The following is a 6,744-nucleotide window of genomic DNA, read 5'->3' on the forward strand; positions in this document are numbered from 1 at the left end:
GAGCCATTCTTAACTCTGCAAAAACCACAACCATGATTCATCAAGTTTCCCGTTTTAACCTTCTTCAAGGACCGGCCGTAGTCAAATTCGATTCAACTAAAGTAGGAGAAACAGACACCCGCCAGCCAACTTTATGCATAACAAGTTGCATGTCAGTCAGTGGAACCGGTCTCATGTGCGTGGACATGAAAGGTTTGTCCGGGCCGCTTCATCCCACAATACCGCCAAATCAAAATAAGACGTTGGTGGTAAGCACTATGACTATCACCGCCCACAACTCTTTGTGTTCTACTCATGCATATCATCTACGCATAGACTTGGCTCTAATGCCACTTTTGGGAAACGTTGCATGGAAAATAAAAAATTCTATGCACACGCAAGATCTATCCATGTAGATGCATAGCAACGAGAGGAGATAGTGTGTCTATGAACGCTCGTAGACCGTAAGCAGAAGCTTTATCAACGCGGTTGATGTAGTCGTACACCTTCACGATCCGCCCGATCAAGTACCGAACGTACGACACCTCCACGTTCAGCACAGGTTCAGCTCGATGATGTCCTTGCCTTCTTGATCTAGCAAGACAGGCGAAGTAGTAGATGAGCTCTGGTAGCACGACGGCGTGGTGATGGTGGTGATGCAACTATCTCCGCAGGGCTTTGACGAGCACTATGAAAATATGGCCGAGGACGAACTAGAGGGAGAGGGGCGCCGCACACGGCTAGGGAATCATGGTGTGTGTTGCCCCTCTCCCTCCTCTCATATATATAGGTGGAGGGGGAGGGGAGGTAGCCCCTAGGGCGCCTGCCCTGGCCGAATCCCCCCTTCCATATTTGTGCATGGTGGGAAGGAAAGAGTGGCTGGCTGCCTTTGGGGCGTCTCCCCCTTCCTTCCCTTCCTCTTTGGTGCGTGGGCAAGGGGTGGATTGGTGCACCAGCCCCGTTGTGGGCTGGTGTGCTCCCCCCATTGGCCCATAAGGCCCACCACTTGCCAGTGGCCTCCCGGAACCCCTTCCGGCACCCCGATAAAATACCCGGTACTTCTGAAATCTTTCTGGTGACCAAATACTATCGTCCTATATATGAATCTTTACTCCCGGACCATTTTAGAGCTCCTCGTCATGTCCGTGATTTCATCCGGGACTACGAACAACATTCATTCATCAACTCACATAATTCATACAATACTATATCATCAATGAACGTTAAGCGTGCAGACCCTACGGGTTCAAGAATGATGTAGACATGACTGAGAGACCTCTCCGGTCAATAACCAATAGCGGAACCTGGATGCCCATATTGGTACCTACATATTCTATGCAGATCTTTATCGGTCGAACCTTATGACAACATATGTAATTCCCTTTGTCTGTCGGTATGTTACTTGCCCGAGATTCGATCGTCGGAATCTTCATACCTAGTTCAATCTTGTTACCAGCAAGTCTCTTTACTCGTTCCATAATACATCATCTCATAACACTAGTACGCGTCGGTGCTATACAAACGGTTTTTAACCCCTTTACACGACGACATTTGGAACCATCGCCAAGTGAGTGTGGGCAATAGGGGGGTCCTTCCCACACGACTCAGAAACCGTTAGGGATAGGGAGCAAAGATGCATATACAGTACTCCAAATCATTTGTGCTTGCATTGCCATCACAGTCCGTATTAGGTGGTGCTACGTTTACGATGCACAACCCATCACAAATGGTTCACTATTATAGAACGTGTATGATAATCATACAATCACACACATTCGCTTGTCCCGAACCGTATGTGATAACTAATTAAGAAGATTAGCTAATCATCGTACGAGTGTCGGATAGGATTACGAAACGTCACACCGTCGTAGCATTGTCGTGCATGAAAACTATCGCACACGCCATTCTGTGGTGCAATGTTTACGATGCATACTTCATCAGAAATAGTTCATGGTTGCGAATCGTGTACGATAAGGCAACTATCACAAACTTTTAGTTTGCCCGCACCTTTTTTGATATTGTCTGACATCGCACAAGCTTTGCAAACGGCAACTGTGTGCATGCTTGCACACGTTTCTGCTCTGTGAACCGTCTCAGATTATGGTGTATATCGCAAACGTTTGTGTTTTACCAACCGCATGTGCTGTAACGACCTAGAGAGCGTAATTTCACCATAATTTAATTGCTTCTATTTAAAATTGTACCGGATTTGAATTTGAATGTGAATGTATGCTATAGCTTTATTCATATCCATCAGGTTCAAACAACCAATGCATTATTCGATTCATAGGTACATATGTTCAAGAATAACATAAGAACCAAATAAAGAATGATGAACCACAGTTGTATACTTGTACTATTAAAGACGGTAAAGAAAGAGGCGAAATACATTTTGGTTGTTGAACAAGGGGAAGCAGAATGCATATATTGTGCCCTCCTCCATGCAGAAGGCATGTATGACTCTAGTCCAACCCCTTGTGATGGCCGACCGCCCATCCTTCACGTTCTTCATGAAAACATCTAGATAATCATCGTGTTCTGGTAGAAATACTTTAACCTTTGCATGCCCACCAATCATGTAGTTTGAGAGGTAATCCTAAGTAAACTGCTTTGGGAACCACTGCAAAGGAAAAAGATTCAGAAATTGTTATCTAGCACAACTCATTATGGGCGGTAAAAAGAAGGTTGTAGAGTTCTTACTTACCATCTTGTAGTTCCCTGTTGTCTTGGATAAAGTGTAAACAAATAGTCTAATTTCCATCTTTGGACCCATTTTACTAACAATCTTTATCAGCTTCCTCACTTGATACTGGTTCATCGATATCTCATTGCCCCATACACAGAAAGGGTCGAAGCGCGGATCTTTACCAATGACATATGTACCTAAAAGCACCAAGTTAATATTAGAAGCTAAACAACAATTGCACAATGATGTAGCACAACACTCTTTTATAATATCTTATAACATCCAATATACTCACATATTAGATGAATTAACATCTTATATTATGGGCCGGAAGGAGTTTATTGCATTCTTACAAATTATCAGCTGATTAACTACTGGTGTATCCATGGGTTATAGTTAGTTTGAGCTAGTTCCGGCTCAAATATCCCTAAAGTATATCTAAACACGAGGGCTAGTTTGATCTAGTTGCATCTATAACCCACCCAAAAAAACTATCCAACCAAAGAGGTCCTAATTGGAGCTAGTTCTCCTAGTGCATTTATTGTCAATCTAACCCTGCCATCCAAACAACTCTTTGGATGGAGTTAGTTCAGGGTTAGTCATGAGCTAGAAACTAATTCTAACCTCTACCTAAGTTGAGTATCCAAACATGGTTGTGTTGTTGTTGTTGTTGTTGTTGTTGTTGCGGCTCTTCTACGTATATCTAGACATCATCAGAACATTAATGTAGCACTCTTCCTTGTTGCTATGTAGCCTAGGATTGCATATTTAGACATTAAGTACAGTGCATGTTGCTATGTAGCCTCAGATATACTACATATGGCCCTAGTTAACCTAACAATAAATGGGTTGCAGATATATTCGTTGAAAGTCTGATTCACCAATTAGTCCCTTATCAGCCCCCGACCTATATGGTACCAGCTACCTGTATCCTGAACAGTGAGCATATGTAAGCCATGGGATGAAACTAACCTCGATGGAAAACATCAATCGTTCCCAAAATTGTCCTGTGTAGGTACATCGAGAAGCATGTTAAGCACAGCAGGCTAAACATCAACCAATATTATGCATGGTAGACAAAATAATCTCCAAAAGATAGCTTCAGTGTGCAGGTTTAAGCATGCTAGTAAAGAAAAACAAGTGGAAAGGTGTGTTAACTGCAACGGGCCCAACATTTAACAACAAGCAAACATAGTCATTCAAACTGGTATTGTGCCGGTCTAAGTACACTGGTTATTATTAAATAAAAATGGAAAGGCGTGTTAACTACAAGATGCAACAACCAAATGTAGTCATTCATAGTGGTATTGTTGAAACTGGTACTGATGAAATTGAACTGCACAGTACATACTTGCACATATAGAACATCACATTGTGAATAACTGGAATAAACAAGGCATACTATGAACAACCAAAGACAGCATTTGAAACTGGACATATGCTAACTACAAACAACCGAACAATCAAAAAACTTTGAAAGAGGCATATTCTAGCTATAACAGGCTTAACAGCAAGAAAATATATGCATTCCTATCGGTATGTTTAAAACTGGATTGATGAAATGTACTGCACAATAAATAATTGCACATATAGAGCATCACATTGTGAACAACTGAAATAAACAAGTCATACTTCAAACAACCAGATATAGCAATTAAAACTAGACATATTTTTATTACACTACAAACGAGACTCGACAAAACAAATCATGGGTTTCCCCCTGTGAAGAGGCACGACAAAACAAATCATGGGTTTCCTCACTTGTCATAGATGGGCTCATTCCCGTGGGAGGAGCACGGACCCTGGATGCGCTCCATGTTGTCGCAGATGGGCTCCTTCCCCTTGAAAGAGCACGGCTATCGGGTGCCCTCCCTGATGTCACAGACGGGCACTTTCCCCTTGCAAGAGCCGGAGAGGGTTCCCTCCCCGTGGTCGCCGTTGATGAGGTTTGACTTGGAAGTTGTGGATCCCAAGCTATTGTCGCAGAACGTGTCCTTCAGAAATATCAAAAGGGGCTCGATGGCAATGTAGGATGGCAAATTGATGACGGCGAGCCAGAGGAGGGGCCATGGATGAGATCGGCGGTTGAACCCAAGGGGTTAGGGGTGGGCCACTAAACCTATGACATAGCCCGCATTAGGCCGTCGCTGTCGATGACCTCGATGTCGTAGCTGGTGGCCGAGAAATGCCCGCATACTCTAGCCCGCTGCTTGAGTGTCTGCCACCAGTAATGGTCGTCGGCTTCCTCGGCAACATCGGGCGAAGAGACCGCAATACACCTCTTTTGGGCCAGTCGCTCCTCAAGCTCCACAGGAAGCATAACCGGGCTTAGGCTGTGATGTTCGGGAGTGGGGGATGGTGATGGGGATCTGTGGGAAAGGGGGCGCTTGGTAGGCGTCATCTAAGAAACTCAGGGCAGCCTGTGTATGGATGTAACACCCACGATGCGGCTATATCTCCCACGTGTCCAGCCACGACTTAGAGGCATAACCGCATGGTGGTTTTGTCGCAAGAGGGGTAATCTTTGCACAATCCCATGTACTGAATAAGAATGGGATAAAGAGTTGGCTTACAATCGCCACTTCACACAAATAACAAGTTAAACATACAGCATACAGAGTACAATCAAGGTCCGACTATGGAACCAAAATAAAAGAAGACAACCCCAAATGCTAGATCCCCGATCGTCCCAACTGGGCACCACTACTGATCATCCGGAAAAGACACATAAAAACAACCAAGAGCTTCATCGAACTCCCACTTGAGTTCGGTAGCATCACCTGCGCTGGTATCATCGACACCTGCAACTGTTTGGAAGTATCCATGAGTCACGAGGACTCTGCAATCTCACACCCACGAGATCAAGAAGGATAGGGTAATGAGGTGGAGCTACAGCAAACGCTAAGCAAATATGGTGGCTAACATACGCAAATAAGAGCGAGAAGAGAAGAAACACAAGGGTCGAGAAGCTAGAAGTGATCAAGAAGTGATCCTGAAACTTTTTACGTTCATACATAATCCAAACCATGTTTACTTCTCGGACTCAACCGAAAAGAGACCATCACGGCTACACACGTGGTTGATGTATTTTAATTAAGTCAAGTGTCAAGTTCTCTACAACCGGACATTAACAAATTCCCATTTGCCACATAACCGCGAGCACGGCTTTTGAAAGTTTAAACCCTGCAGGGGTGTCCCAACTTAGCCCATCAGAATCTCTCATGGTCAAAGAAGGATATTCCTTCTCCCGGAAAGACCCGATTAGTCTCGGAATCCCGGTTACAAAACATTTCGACAATGGTAAAATAAGACCAGCAAAGCCGCCCGATGTGCCGACAATCTCGATAGGAGTCGCACGTATCTTTTTCTCAGGGCACACCGGATGATACATCCTACGAGTAAAACCAGCCCTCATGTTTCCCCGAGGTGGCCCCGTAGTCTACTTTTTTCGGACCAACACTGAGAGAAGCACTAGCCCGGGGGGTGGGGTGGTTAAAATAAAGATGACCCTCGGGCTCGCGAAAACCCAAGGGAAAGTTATAGGTTGTTAGGCAAATGAAAAACCATGGTTGGGCCTTGCTGGAGGAGTTTTATTCAAGGCGAACTGTCAAGGGGTTCCCATAACAGCCAACCGCATAAGGAACGCAAAATCAAGGTACATAACACCGTATGATGGAAACTAGGTCTGCAAGAGTGGAACAAAACACCAGGCATACGGCCAAGCCTTCCACCCTTTACCAAGTATATGGATACATTAATTAAAATAAGAGATATTGTGATACCCCAACATACCCATGTTCCAACATGGAACAAACTTCAACTTCACCTGCAACTAGCAACGCTATAAGAGGGGCTGAGCAAAAGCAGTAACTTAGCCAAACAACGGTTTGCTAGGAACGTGGGTTAGAGGCTTGACATGGCAACATGGGAGGCATGATAAACAAGTGGTAGGTGGCGCGACATAGCGATAGAGAGAACAACTAGCAAAGCACAGATAGAAGTGATATCGAGGGTATGGTCATCTTGCCTGAGATCCCGCAAGGAAGAAGGACGAGTACATGAAGAAGACAACCCAACGC

At 44.5% G+C, this 6,744-nt stretch overlaps 1 long non-coding RNA gene across 1 annotated transcript; it reads right to left on the reverse strand.

The window, feature by feature from the left end:
* Positions 1-2,363: 2,363 nt before the first annotated feature.
* On the reverse strand, positions 2,364-3,707 carry LOC147975458 (uncharacterized). The gene is made up of 3 exons (XR_015602040.1): positions 3,638-3,707; positions 2,684-2,862; positions 2,364-2,599 (listed from the first exon to the last, which is right to left on the reverse strand). It is a non-coding gene; the product is annotated as an uncharacterized LOC147975458 (long non-coding RNA).
* Positions 3,708-6,744: the final 3,037 nt, after the last annotated feature.

The sequence above is a fragment of the Triticum urartu genome, chromosome 4A (assembly GCF_056163025.1).
Source record: "Triticum urartu cultivar PI428250 chromosome 4A, HENAU_Tu73, whole genome shotgun sequence".
In the NCBI taxonomy this organism is placed as follows: Eukaryota; Viridiplantae; Streptophyta; class Magnoliopsida; order Poales; family Poaceae; genus Triticum; species Triticum urartu.